Below are 15,472 nucleotides of genomic sequence, written 5' to 3'. Positions count from 1 at the left end.
AGCCTCTCCCACCTCCACCGATAGGAGGTTTCCCAGCCCCCGGCCCGACGCCGAACACCCCCAGTCAGGCGATGGTGCCAATACTTCCACAGCACCGAACGTACAATGGTGGCACCCCAGTACTTGCGCAGCACCGAACGTACAATGGTGGCACCCCAGTACTTGCGCAGCACCGAACGTACAATGGTGGCACTTGGGGAACACCGGATGTGGAGAGACCTTCATGCGGGGCGATGAAAAGGAGCGGCATGGAGTGCACCGGGAGAAGGAGACGATGTGAACGAGTCTCCCTCGCCCCCCCCGGTGGGGGCATCACAGCTGCACCCCAGCTGAACGTCCCGCTTACACAAAACAGGGACCTCTTCCTTTCACTCCGAAGGATCTCTTCCATTCTTGCAAACTCGACGAGAGTGGCCCCTGTAGGGCCTCAAAATGGCGTCTGGATCCGCTGGAAGGCGGGCCCCGGCCACTAGAGTAACTTTGGCCAGCCATATAACTCGAACATTTGTCCCATGGAGCACGAGCCCCCATCTCCGACAGCATCTCCGCAGCCTTGAAGATCATACAAAGGTCCCCGGCGGAACCTTCGGCCTTTGCAGGTTTCCGGTAAGGGACGGCTGCCTTGATCGCCAACGAAACAAACATGACATTGCCACACCTTCTGTTAGCGTGAATTCTAGAACTGCCGAAAAGGACTCTGGTCCAAACTGCCAGTAATGGAAACATTTCCCCCTGATGCTGCTTCCGGACTGTGCCGGCCCCGCCCAAAATGGCGCTGGTATCAATCGGAACTTACGAACACCTCGTGGTGTTCCTTCGCACTAATATAAACTTGATGTTCTGAGATTTTATATGATCCTTTGTACACTTGGCTAGAAAAGACAAGGAGAACTCACACGACGAACAGTATGAAAGGATCCCCGTTACAAATGTTGATTACAAATGTACAATGTATTATATTTTTATAACTGATGTAAACCTCATTTACGACGCTCACGTACGGTATGCATATAGGAAAATAAATGCCCCCGAACCCCCAACCAATTAATAGACGTTTTAGTTACTTACAAATGAACGAGTAAAACTTTCCGATGTTTTTATTGCTGCAAGCGAAACCCCCCACTGTATGCACTTTAGCCATTGCCATGACCGGCCAAATACGACCGCACCCTCATAATCCATATGCTGAAATGATTTTGCAAAATAAAGTCTTTGAAACTATGGACGGGTATTGCATGCTTTATTTTAAAAAAAATGTGGGATCGGTGGGAAAGTTTTTTTCTGTGCACCCTACTCTGCTCTCTCTTTAAGGTTAAAGGAAGATGGTTACCCAGCCCTGGAGGACGGATCGGATCAACAACACGACACTCCGCCTTCAAAGTACGCAACTGACCCATGAACTCTCGCGTAGAGGAAGACCTTGACTTCCAAGGATGGGTAAAACGAACGGTGTAAATGAGGGAATGTAAAAGGAGGGAGAAATAAAATAATGTAAATATTATAAAGTACCACGTTCCAAAGTATCAGGGGCCCAAGAACCGAAAAACCTTAGAACGCCACAGCGTTGAAAGAGGTTTAAGGACCCCGATAGTGAGATACATCCTTTTGACTAGATACCTCGCACTAGGCACCTCTGGTTTCCTTTTTACGTTTCCCCGCACACGACCTATATGAACACACTACCCCCCCCCTCGACTCCAGAAACCATATCCCCAGGGACCCTGCCCCGAGGAGGAAAGACGAGTAAGAGGTAAGTAAAGGACTTATGAATCCATGTATTTGAATGTGCGCGAATGCTGTCTCCCACCCCCCCCCCTTTTTTCCTCCCTCTGCAGGTTACATCAGAGATTACAGCCGAGGTGTGGCGAAGATCCGAAACCTTGCCATGTCTAATGCACGAAACGGACTAGCGCCGCAAGGTGGCGTCTAAGCATGCCTGCAGACTACTCACGTACCGAACAAACCCGAAAAATTAGCACAACCCTGATACAAAGTGATCACCCTTAAACCAGACCGGACGAATGAACCCATGTCACGTATGATGCGAAACTATGAGGGAATGTGTGTGTGTGACTGAGGCGTCGACCCAACTGGTCGAAGGACCGAGAATGCGAAAAGTGCGACAAAATGGTACCTCCTTTCTTCTTTCCTTCTTCTCAAGGCGCGTCCCCTCTACCCTGTCTAATGCTCAAACTGCATGATTACAAGATCCTAACGCAGACCCGCGAATGCCCTTTACTGTGTAATGCACTAAATAGCCTTTCTTGAATACACTGCCACCCTCTCTGTTGCACGTGTACTATTTAGCCTGCCGTTGCACTCTCACTCACTCTCTCTCTCTCTCTCTCTCTCTCTCTCTCTCTCTCTCTCTCTCTCTCTCTCTCTCTCTCTCTCTCTCACTCTCTCTCTCTCTCTCTCTCTCTCTCTCTCTCTCTCTATTTCTGCACTCCCACTCTTCCGAGTGGTTAGCCCCGAAATTGGCAGACTGCCACCCCTAGCACCCCACCTAATTGGCTTCAAATACCGTCAGTATTTGCACAAAAACTTGTCTTTAATACAATCACCCTGAGACCGCGTCGTTACCTCTCCTTTTCCGCTAGAAGTCAATGAACCCAGGTGGGGCCGTAAGGGAAAGGACAGGTAAGACGACAGAGGTTCCCTAATCTGACCCGAAATAAGGGAACTACATGTCAACGGCTCCTATAGTATAAAACAAGGACCTCAGAATACGCGACCCTCCCCTCCCCGAATTGTCGCAATACCCAAGCCAAAAAAAAAAAATGATCACCCCCGTTACCTCCCCTGTATATGTCCCTGGTTGTTTCCCATAAAACCCCTGTCCTTCCTGATTAAGTAATCGGGCTGTAAAAGGTTACGTAGGATCCAGAATGATGTTTTACAAGGTTAACAGATTAGCCCAAGGTAAAGAAATAACCGAAATGAACCCCGTAGTAGTTTAAAAGCAGGATGCATCTATAGAAAGGAGATGTTTTAGTCATGTTCGCCTCTCAGCAAAATACCTGTGTAGTACCATGTTGATGACTCACAGTACCCTTTGTAAATGTAAAACTCTAGAGAACAGCATATCTTCGCCAGGTTCGTCTCACGAAGGTGGGTCACCATCAGATGAACTGTCGTGAACTAATTATGAAGGAAAGTCATAAGTAAATCCAACAGGCCCGTCACCGGTCATTTCATATGCCAGTTGTGAGAACGAGCATTTTCATTCTTTGCCTGGAGCTGGGAGAGAAATAGACTTTTTTGATTTTCTCCATCTGCAAATTTTCTAAAGACTGTCTTTTCAAACTTGTTTAAGGGTACTGCTGTTGGAGGAGAGAAGGACCGGATGTGGGAGCACGAGGCCTGACTGCAGACTAAGGAACACCTGCGACATTAGCCAAGGCGAGACCACGACAGAAAAGAGCTGCAGGACGAGGCACTGTTTTCGACAGCATGAAAAGAAAGGGTCGACCTGATGCCCCTGCTCGACGTCCAGTGCCTGTCGACAAGTCCCCGCTCTCTGAATTCTGTCACACGCCCGCCTATTTGAAGTCTCTCGTTCCCCTAGTTTGTTCCCAATTTGGCCTTGCTCCATCCCCCTTTTTCCTCTGACCTACCCTATGGACTGTTTTGAACGCTCTTCTTCCATCGGAACTTTCTGACAATCACCTCAAAGGACACAGGGCGAAAAGGACCTTACCGACCAGAAACGCGAGGAAAGGGTCGTGCCCTGCAACGCAGAACTTAGAACAGAGCTGGACTCGTAGCTCCACCGCCGGTGCTCAACAGCGCCAACGAAAGACCACAAAGAACAATGAGAACTCGTAAAACTTCGAACATTTGACATCCACAATCACCGTTTTTGCTATGCCTCATTTCTCTCCCAGCCGCCATTGTATTGATCCTGCTCCAATCCGAATCTGAAATATGTAATAACCTGCCAGTTCACGTTATGATATGTACTTGCTGCTCGCTACAGAACCGTTTTTTGTATTACATTCCTATGACTTTCCTGCTGAACAAGTTTATCAAAGTTTATCAAATAGGCCCACCTCCTAAAAACTAGAAATCTCAAAATGTATTGTTTACAATTTTTTCATCTAGGGTTCCTACCGTTTTCCTTCTCATGCCCACCACAATAGACCCGAGTAGAAAATGAACCAGCAAGATGTCTTGAATATGTTAAAGGGAGGACTGTTGAAAATTAGTACGTTTTGGTGAACATTATCTGCGCCATCTTGCCTCTTCCCCTGATGCCACACTTTTGTCGTGCGCGCCCGCCATTTTAAGATGCCCCGATCAGAACAAACCCTTTTGCATGCCGCTGGCCCCTGACATAGCCCTTTGCCTTCGCTAAGCCTGCACGCTGACCACCCCCTGCTTGCACCTGCCTTGAGTCATAAACCCCTCTTCGGCGCTGCTCTGCCCCAGGCCCTCATCCTGTTCCCAGCGCGACACCTCCCTGCTTTCCTTTCATGATCTCCGGCCCTTAGATGCAAACCCCCTTTTTCCCCGTGTGCCCGTTTTGTCCTCCCCGTTCCCAAGCCGACACCCAGCTCTGCCGATACCATCCTTGCCCCTCCCCGTACAATAGAAAGCTTCCCCCATCAAAGAATCCCCGGGTTGATCAAAGCCCCCACCCCATGAGACCCGATCAAACCCCCCACATTCCGTGAATCGGCGGATTATCCAGCTGCGCGATGCTCATCACCTGTTGTGACTAGGGTGGGGACTTCAACTGTAAATGTGTATGGGAACGGGCCCAAAGGGGAGTTCCGAGAATGTCTTTTCCGTACATCAAAGCTTTAACATGTATGTGTAATCTACAATAAAGTCATAAATGTGTGTATAAGAGGCCAGGCCTCAGGAATACAGTTAGAGCACCTCAGAACGATACCTTCTGTCCGTTTCGTTGTGTTCTCCTCCGGAGAGAATAAAAAAACCTTGTTTCCTGCTTTCCAGTCTCCAGCGCCTGCCTCTTCATTTGATTTAATAACTAGAGGGTCACAGAGGCAATACCGCCGGGCAAATATCGATTGTCCCCGACCCGATTGAACTTTTTACACCCTACTTCCTGGAGAAGTGTGCACAATTGCAACCTTTGTCTACATTGAAAAAATGACAGTCTTTGCTGGGATTTTTGAATTTTTGAGGACTTACATTCCTGATTATTTGCAGCATATTAAACCACTTTATGAGTTGATACAACCCTCTTTTTTGTCTGCCAGCTGACTTCCAGAACATACCTCGATTCTTCGGTCTTTGCAGTCTGATCTGCTTGCGACCAACTTCTTGTTAACAAATGATAATTCTACAAACTTGGTCATAAGAATTGTGCCAGGGACAGTAGGTTCAACTTATTTGGCATTCAATGAAGGTGACATAGTTTCAATAGCATATAAATCGCACTTGTACACATTGGCGAAAATACGATTTTCCATGGTTGAGAAAAGTTTGACTGAGGTTCAGATGGCGATTCTGAAGGAACGATCTTTGGCGCAGGGAAAACGCATTCTTATGGTTTCGCCTGTACCTACTTTGGCAGCTGTGACTTAGGCAAGTGTACCAAATTCTAAAGCTTTGCATCCTCGTGGGATACAATGGGTGAGTTCTCTGACATCGGCACTTGTCACGTTTATTTTTGATGCCTCATTGCAGACACAGGAGTACTTACAATACGAACATGTTCATCCTCCTCCATTGTCGTTGCTTTCCTTGGATCAGTACAGATGTATCATCTATACCAAGGGATCTGCTCAACCAACCATCGGGTCAAAGCATGGTTATTCAGCGTTTTGCGCTATTGTGGATGGCTGAATTGTAAGTGGTGAATTTAAGTCTTCTGCAGTCCATTCGCAGGTACTTGGAGACTGTACTGCACAATTGGCGGAGCTGCGTGCTTTGATTTTAGGTTTAAAAATCACGGATCCAGATGTGAATAATCTTGTGTGCAATTCTTACTACTGTGTTCAGGCTTTCAATTACATTTATTCTTTGGTCTCAGAATGATCATCGAGACTCTAAAGGTAGTGCAATAAAGCATCAAATGCTTTGAGTCCAAGTGGCGAACTTAAAGAACATTTGCTGCTCACACATGTTTTTCATACACTTGGCCATCAGCGCGTGGGAAAACATGCTGTTGGTAATTCTTTGGCTGATGAGGCAGCCAAATCTGCAGTAGCCACATGTTCAGTAGCAGCAGTTACTAAGTCCATGACTAACATTGATAATGGTATTCTTGCAGAGAGATCCTAATCTTTGGAAGTAAGAGTACCCCCTGGGATTCCTCCTGGTGTCCACCCATTTTGGGACCCACACCCACCCCTACAGACCACACCAGAAACCTCTGCATCTTCCTTGATGACAACCTCACAATGAACAAGCAGATCAATGCCATGATCACATCCTGCTGCAAAATTCTCTGAATGCTTTGCAAGATCTTCAAATGGCTCCCCAAAGACACAAGATGCATGGTCACCCAGGCCCTCGTCACCAGCTGGGGTGCCATGGGCGAACGGGTAGTTCCCCAAAGAGGGAGTAGCCTTGATGAAAGTATGACTACAGGCGTGGCGTCCTTTCTTCCCCGTTCGGACTCATGAGGCCTAAATAGGGCATTTTAAGTAAATAATGGGGTGATGATGGGTAATGATGCTTTAATAAACAAGTGTAGGGAAAAGCAAAACTGTCTCTTTGTGATTAGATCTGATATATTGTATACGAGAAGGTGTTCACTTGATACATCCCCTTATGATTATATATGGGTTACATTGTGTTCAAATCAGTTGCCTGAAATTATTATAATTATAAATTTTGAATTTCGTACCTGTTATCTATCATGATGCAATTCCCTGGTAATAAGGTTGAAAGCAACACCCCCGTCTGCTAGCATACCTGTGGGACTTAATATGCTTCCCCCTATCCCAGCTCAGCAGGGTCTTGCCACTCCTGTGCCTACTGCTGTGCCAAATTTAAATGCAATTGATTGACTTAATGCCCAGGCCCAAATGAGCCATGGCTCTCCCGTTGAGAATGGCTCTTGTAACTCTACTAGTGCTAATACTAATGTGTCTATCTGTGACAGCCAAAGTCTTAATATAACGGGCATTTCTGATATCCCTTTTGATGTGCTATTAGAGGCTGATTCCCATTGTAATGGAAATGCAGCGGATGCTTGAAACAGCGGGGCAAATTGTCATTTGACTGAAACACACCTGGCTTTTCCATTCAATGGTAGTGTTGGTAACATCTCCACCAGTGGTAGCCATAGGATAACTTCATGGAGTAGAGATGATGGATCAATTAGTACTGATTCAGGGAGTTTTCCTGTTCACCAGGCATTCCTGATTATGAGGATGGCAGGGATTTTTATTCTAGTATTATTGTATTACCCTTGAATTTGTCTGGCATAATTTCAAAAGTGGCTGATCCTGATTGGGTTTCCTACATTGGAGGCCATGCTGTCCGTATGCTCCAGGAAACATGGACCACTGCAAAAGCTTTTTTAGATGGATTTATCACTTTTAATGTGGAAGCGAAACCCCTAGTTTGGGAGGGCAATCAGAGGTCTTTTAATTTTAATTAAAAATTACTTCTTTAGTTCACACACCTTATTGCAGGATTATTGTCACTCTTACCTACAGGGCTTCAACTGGCACTTATAAATATTTATGTAAGATCAATCACAGGGAATAAAGAATCCCCGACTTTAAGTATCTTGGAAGAGATTTTAGGCTCCCTACATTCGAGTACAAAAATAGTACTAGCAGAAGACATTAACACTCTTGCTAGTGCTTTAGCACTCCTCACTACTGCGTTTAAATAACGAGGAGTAAAACGAGCTATTCATCGACTGATTTCCCACGTTTGGTCCTGTAGTACAAACTGTGAAGGTCAGTACAGAGCAAGTCAGACTGAGGGTTTGGAAAGGGACTTAGTGTATGTGGCTTTATATTTTACTGATTGGATGAAATCTTTAGATGAAGGGATTATGCTGAGGCTTCTGTTTTAACTATATTTGGTGTTTCAAATGCATTCAAGCATTCCCAAAGGGAGACACAAGAAATTCACAAATTGGCATTTCAAACATTTATTAAAGCAATTGGATTTTTGTGTAAAATACATGTGCTGAAGGGATTAGTAGAATAAAAGAAAGCATAGTAGCCAGCATTGCAAGAATGGTGAAAAAGATTAATAGTTCAACCCATATAGTTATTGCATGGATTATATAAATACATATCATTATACTCCTACCTAATACTTCCTATCCTACGAAGCGTAGGGTGAATGTAATTCTGCCAGATACCTTAAAGTGGTTTAACTCTCCATTTACCTGTGTGCATGTGTTATCCGGTTACTAGTCTGGTGTAGAACAGGCCGCCATCTATCTCAGGATAGTGATGAGATCCAGCTGGGCTGGAACTCAGGCACGGAGTGACAAGGATAACCCATAGAACTACTCTTCTACTGAACAAAGGCTTGGTGCAGCTTATATGATGAAAACTGTACCCAATAGTTCTGTGCCTAAGCTCCGGTCGGCTGTTATGCTGATTCTGCCCACTTAGAACTGAGTTGAGCAGACAACAACAAACCAAAGCAGTTTGCACAGTGTATTTGGCCCTTGAACAAAGTGTACGATAGTATAATATGACTACGAAGAAATGTATTTGGAAGCAGAACACTTTCTGAGTATACCATTGTATTCGAGCACACAAGCAAAATGTCCAAAAAGTAATTGTCTAAAAAGATGTCAACTTTAAATGTGAACATGTAAAATGGGAGTGTTTGTGAATGGACCTTATTTCAACTCACAACAGCTGAAGGTAGGAAGATGTAATCCAGGAAGTCTTCAAACGTTGGCTCACATTTTGTTCCCAAGTAGGCACTTATCAAGCTAACCAATGATGGAGCTGTTTGCAGCTTCTCCCATTCACAATACCAAAATCTTGCTTTTATGATTTTATGTAAATTGGGGGTAATAGAAGAAGTATTATGACAGTTAAATCTCAGACCTAATGGTGTTACACAAGTCTTAATGTACCCCAACTATGGAATCTTGTAAGTAGAATGACTTTCTAAGACATATTTCAGGCCCCCTCCTGTAGGGTTCGAGTTCATGTATGGACAAAACACGGAACCAGTAAAGAAAAGGTCTCAATTTGATATGCCCAGTTATTGATTTCAAAGATAAGTCGAATCTCAGTGAAGTTAACAGGCTACTTTTAGGGAGGCTCAGCATAGATCGTATAACGTTATTTTCTGCAACCCCAAGAGAGTCATGTTACAATACCGCCAGAGTTCCCTTGCCATACAATGCAGCACTAAATGCTTTGGCTCTGTAGATTTCTATCACTGAGGATACTGGTACTGGTTAAAAGACAGATTGTCTTGCAAACCTGGCTATGACTGCCAACATCTGTTTCAACAAAATAATGCTCCTGGAGATTTGTGTTTGCAGCTTCTCCCATTCACAATACCAAAATCTTGCTTTTATGATTTTATGTAAATTGGGGGTAATAGAAGAAGTATTATGACAGTTAAATCTCAGACCTAATGGTGTTACACAAGTCTTAATGTACCCCAACTATGGAATCTTGTAAGTAGAATGACTTTCTAAGACATATTTCAGGCCCCCTCCTCTAGGGTTCGAGTTCATGTATGGACAAAACACGGAACCAGTAAAGAAAAGGTCTCAATTTGATATGCCCAGTTATTGATTTCAAAGATAAGTCGAATCTCAGTGAAGTTAACAGGCTACTTTTAGGGAGGCTCAGCATAGATCGTATAACGTTATTTTCTGCAACCCCAAGAGAGTCATGTTACAATACCGCCAGAGTTCCCTTGCCATACAATGCAGCACTAAATGCTTTGGCTCTGTAGATTTCTATCACTGAGGATACTGGTTAAAAGACAGATTGTCTTGCAAACCTAGCTATGACTGCCAACATCTGTTTCAACAAAATAATGCTCCTGGAGATTTGTGTTGACCATGACTGATAATAAGAATGACTGACACCTGGATTGACAAAATCTGACACTTTCTCTAACAAAGTCTTATCCAGTGTCAGTCTACCCCTAAAGTGCTTGTGGGGGTTTATAGACATGAACCTATTTTTAAATTCATTTGTCTCTAGACCATAGGTAGTGCAAAAAGAAGTGGATATCTATAATAGGGTCAGTATCCTTTAGGTGTTTTTGATGCTAGGAGGGTAGTGAGTGAGAATAACAAAGCAGGTCTTTTCAGATCAATTAGAATAGGTGACTTCTTCTCACGATTGCTCGAGTAATCCACACAGCCATTTATAACCAATAAGTAAAGATTGGGGGGCAGGAGGCAACCTTGTTGCAAACCATTTCTAACTGCTATTGTCTCTGTTAATTTGCCATTTAGACCCCATCGAATAATGTATAAAGGCTTCCTAGAGCTTCCCTCTTGGAATCATATAAAAGGCAGCCTTTAATTCAACAAAGACTACATAAAGGCTATGCCGGTTAATGTCCACAATCTTCCACCTGATCATAAGAATGTGAAAGACTTGGCCCACCATAAGAGTCCTTAGTCAAAACCCCACCTTGAAATGGCTAAGAACCTCTTTATCTAACATTCGGGCTGACAATTTGTCTAGAACTTGTTTGCAGAAGATCTCTGTAAGCTAGCAATTAAGGTAATAGGACAGTAGTTGACAGGTCCTTACAACAGCCCTTGTTGAGGACTGTGATAATAATAGCACCTTTCCTTCTGGTAGGAACTGGAGCTCCAGTGGCTATTGTATTAGAAAGTGCTTTGACAGTATATGCTAGGATTTTATCCAGTCCCAGAGCCTTCTCAGTTCTCCCGGCAGATAGAGCTGAATGGGTATCGGTCATTGAAAATGTGAGAGGGCGTGTGTCACCTAGGATGTAGAGTGAACGGTTAAAGTATTTCCAACAAGGGGCATAGGAGGTTGTAATGAATGAGGTGCTATATCATCATTAAAGTTAGTGGTTGGAACCACTATAGGTGCTGAATATAATCCCCTGAAGTGTTCAACCCACACATGAGGCAGTGCATGGGACTCTGGTTTCATGTATTTTTATGTTCCCCATGTGCTAATATGTACAAGAATGTCCTGATATACCTGGATATGGCTGCTTACAATAGTTTCTCTAATTCTCGTTTTTCAAACTACTTTGGCCGCGTCGAGAATCTTTTCTTGTGCAGTCCTGGCCTCATGTATACTGATTGTGTTCCCCTGTTTTCTGGCATTGAAAGTTGTGTTCCAGCGATGCCTGTTTTACTATGCTTGTGTTCCTATTGTGTTGTTAACATATGTTTAGGCTATGTTAGGAAGAAGTGTTTTAGCTCTGTAAAACATGTAGCACATGCTTCCTGTACAATAGGTGTGCACTCCAAGTTTTGGGCTAAATTGATGGAGAACTGGGATACAGCTTTTATAGATTGCTGCTATAATGGACTGACCTTGAGTTAGCTGTTTCCACTTTATGTTCCTTCTATTGTTAGTGATTGTTGGACTTGGACCTTTTTGCAGTGTCATCCCTGAACTTTTTGCCTTGCTCTTATATTTTTTCTGACCTGTTGTTGGCTATGTTATGACTCTGGGCACTGTACCACTGCTGATCAGTGCTAAAGTGCATATGCTCCCCCTATTGTAAATTGATATATTAGTCAGTGGTTCCATGATTGGCTTATTTGGTTTACTGGGCAGACCCTAGTACAGTGCACTGAGTGTGCCCAGGGCATGTAAACCAAATGCTGCTAGTGGGCTTGCAGCACTGGTTGTGCCACCCACAGAAGCAGCCTGTAAAAGTATAACTAAGGCCTCCCATTGCAGAGCCTGTGTGCAGTCTGGTACTGTCATGCTGACTGGGCAAGTGCACCCACTTGCCAGTCCCTAAACCTTACCTTTTCTTCATATCAGACACCCCTATGATAGGCCCAAGGGCAGGGTGCATTGTAAGTATAAGGTAGGACATGCCCTGGTGTGTGCGGCATGTCCTAATAGTGAATTACAGCCATTTTCGTTTTTCATTATTGCAAGGCTCTCTGTTCTCCATAGGCCAGAATGGGTAGTTAGCTTATTACATTTTATAATCCTAAGTGAATCAGGGAACATGATAGAAATTCGAGTTTAGGATGCCTGAACTTAGAATGATAAAATACATCTTATAGTGAAGTTGGTTATAACATTCTGCGTTTGAAAATACCACTTTTAGAAAGTAGGTATTTTCTTGCCTAACTATCCAAACCTGCCTCTGCTAGGTTGTGTATTCCTTGTCTGGAGATTGAGTGACAGTGCTAGGGGATTCCCCTTACTCTGACTAGAGGCAAGGGTCCCTATTTGTCACAAGTACCTACCTTTGCCAACTAGAGACCCCCAAATCTAATATTGGTGGTCAGCGGTGAGGATTCTGGACTTGCATTTGTGACTCATGTACAGTGATTGGTGAACACTACTTAGTGAGTGCAGACCATAATGCAACCAATACTTTTTGGTAGATTCCTTTTAGGGATTTTCTATTTTTTGAGAGATGCCTAATTCAGTGTGTCCAGGAGGAAGGAAAGCACCTTCCCCCGCTGGCAGCAGTGCTTCTGGCAAGAGTCTGTCTCCAGAGGAGTTGGAGGACAGAGAAAGATGCAGAAGGAACGAAAGGGAAATGAACAAGTTTAAGTTAAATGGGCAACTGGAGTTAGAAAATAGGAAACTGACCCTAGAGGAAAAGAAATTGCAGTTTCAGCATGATTTGATAATGAGGAAGCTTGATATGGAGCTCAAGAGGCTTGAGGCCATGAGTGCCTCAGCCCAGCAACAAGAAATGTGTGTAGCTCATAGATTGAGCTTTGCTGAGCTGGAGGTGGAGTCCAGCTCAGATGGTGGCAGCAAAATTGAGGTATCCAGTGCTGAGGGAGTAGTACATACACCCAGAGATATGGCACCTGACTTGGAGGGGGTTAACATACACCAGGAGGTTCAAGGACATGAGGTAGCTCCAGCAGTGCGCAGTGTCCCTGAAGGGAATAGGGTAACTGGCGCAGGGGTTCATGGTCCTAGTGGTGGGAGGGACACTCTACTGACTCTAGATGAGAGGTGCAGGGAGAGGGGTTCCACCAAGGTTGATGTCCTGGTATGTGAGTATGAAGACCGCCCAGAAGAGTGTGGGTTGAGTGACAGAGACAGTCCGATACTGTATTGCCAATCTCAGGAGAGTGGTGTGGAGTACGTGTGCAAGGCACTGGATGGTGAGGTGAAGGATAGTTTGGTTAACCCCTGTGGGGGGCTGTGTGATCCAATTGTGGGAGAGCATATTGCAAGTCCCTGTTTTCCAGAGCTATGCCAACACCTGTTGGAGAGTGAGTTCTCTGACCCCATGGAGCTCACATTGGAGGCAGACATTTTGGTGGATTCCAGAGGGCCTGGAGAGGCATTGAGGAGTGACCCTGTGGGGAGTGGCTCAGGTATCTTCCAACCCAGAGTGGTGGAAGTGGTGCAGAGTAGCCCTGCTAGGTCTTGTTGTAATGGGAGGGGTGTAGGGGCTCACGTCTTCTCTCAGTGGAGAAGGAGTGAGTGTGGGGCTGCGTGTCCCCAGGTGCCCGAAATACAGTCTCAGAGCCTTAATGGTTCTTTAGGAAACAACAGGTAGGGAGCCTAGGCTGTCCTGATGGGCCACCCGTTGAGGGGGATCCCCTAGTGCCTGGTGAACTGGGAGTGTCTGTAATCAGACCTCCATCAGTTCTGTTATCTGGCAATGCCGCTCCAGTTGGGAGGGTACAGAGGTCCATACTGAGGGGTGAGAGGGGGAAAGAGCCCCCAGTGGATGAACCAGTAGGCCAGGGGCCAGTCAGAAGGGCTGCATCACCAGTGAATGACCATGGTGACACCACTTCTGTCCTGGGGGATATTCGCGCACTGTCAGATGGACAGGGGTCAGGAGATCTGTGCCAGGCGGACTGTCACATGACACATGAGTTATGTGTCACCCTCGGGGGGAGAAAATGGAGTCCCAAGGAAGTTCTGGGTTGCCAGGCAAGTGTTCAACCGCAGGGTTTGGTCCCTGGGTTGGGAAGCCAGATTCAGGTGTTGTCTGACCTGGAGGGAGGGGCAACTGTAATCAGTGTCCTGACTGATGCAGCTTCTAGGGGTACCACTCCAGGTGGGAGGGTACAGCAGTCTGGAAGGGGTCCAGAGGGAGGGAGTCCTTGCCCCTGACCCTGGTTCAACTAGAGGGTTTAGACCCTGGGTTGGAGGACCAGGTTCAGAGTGTCCCCCTGACCTGGAAGCCCAATTGCAGGATAGAACCCCTGAACTGGTGGGTGAATTGTGCAGGACACCTGCTACAGGTACCCTGACAATTCTGGAAGGGGGTACCGCTTCAGGTGGGAGGGGATGGAGCCCCAAGGAGGAGGACCGGGTGTGGGAGAGCCCACCCCAGTCTCTGGTCCAGCCGCCGGGTACAGGCCTGGGGCTGGTGGGTGAGTGTCAGGATGTCATACCTGACCTGACAGGAAGGGGAGTGGACAAAGGGTGCCAAGCACCTGGGGCTACTTCCCCTTGCTCTCGGGTGCCACAGAGGTTTGAGAGCCCTGAGAGGCATAAGGCCTGGGTCTCATCCCTGACTACTGTCAGTGTCCACTGTGACTTGCAGTCTGTCTTTTGGACACACCTGTGAGCAGGTTACGGTTAGATGCTGCACAGGTGGTGTCCACAGGTGAAGAGAAGGTTTCTCCATGGATTAGCTTGTTGAGCCCTGAGAGTATGGCCAGAGGAATTGAAATGGGTTCAGATTGGCACAGAACTGGAATGTGTCCCTGCTATTGCGGGCCAGGTCCATGTTCTATCGCCCAAAGCAGGGAAGCCCATCAAGGTAGTGATTGGTCTACCCTGCGTTTTGGCTGCAAGGGGGTTGTGTTGGACTTGGCCCTTTTTGCAGGGTCATCCGTAAACTTTTTGCCTTCCTCCTATATTTTCATCTGACCTGTTGTTGGCTATTTTATGACTGTGGGCACTTTACTACTGCTGATCAGTGCTAAAGTGCATATGCTCTCCCTATTGTAAATTGATATATTAATCAGTGGTTCCATGATTGGCTTATTTGGTTTACTGGTCAGACGCTAGTACAGTGCACTGAGTGTGCCCAGGGCTTGTAAACCAAATGCTGCTAGTGGGCTTGCAGCACTGGATGTGCCACCCACAGAAGCAGCCTGTAAAAGTGTGTCTAAGGCCTGCCATTGCAGAGCCTGAGTGCAGTCTGGTACTGCCATGCTGACTGGGCAAGTGCACCCACTTGCCAGTCCCTAAACCTTCCCTGTTCTTCATATCAGACATCCCTATGGTAGGCCCAAGGGCAGGATGCATTGTAAGTATAAGGTAGGACATGCCCTGGTGTGTGTGGCATGTCCTAATAGTGAATGACAGCCATTTTCGTTTTTCACTATTGCAAGGCTACCTGTTCTCCATAGGCCAGAATGGGCAGATAGATT

Source organism: Lissotriton helveticus, chromosome 8, assembly GCF_964261635.1.
Source record: "Lissotriton helveticus chromosome 8, aLisHel1.1, whole genome shotgun sequence".
NCBI lineage: Eukaryota > Metazoa > Chordata > Amphibia > Caudata > Salamandridae > Lissotriton > Lissotriton helveticus.
The sequence above is the reverse complement of the archived record's forward strand: the minus strand, read 5'-3'. Positions refer to the sequence as shown.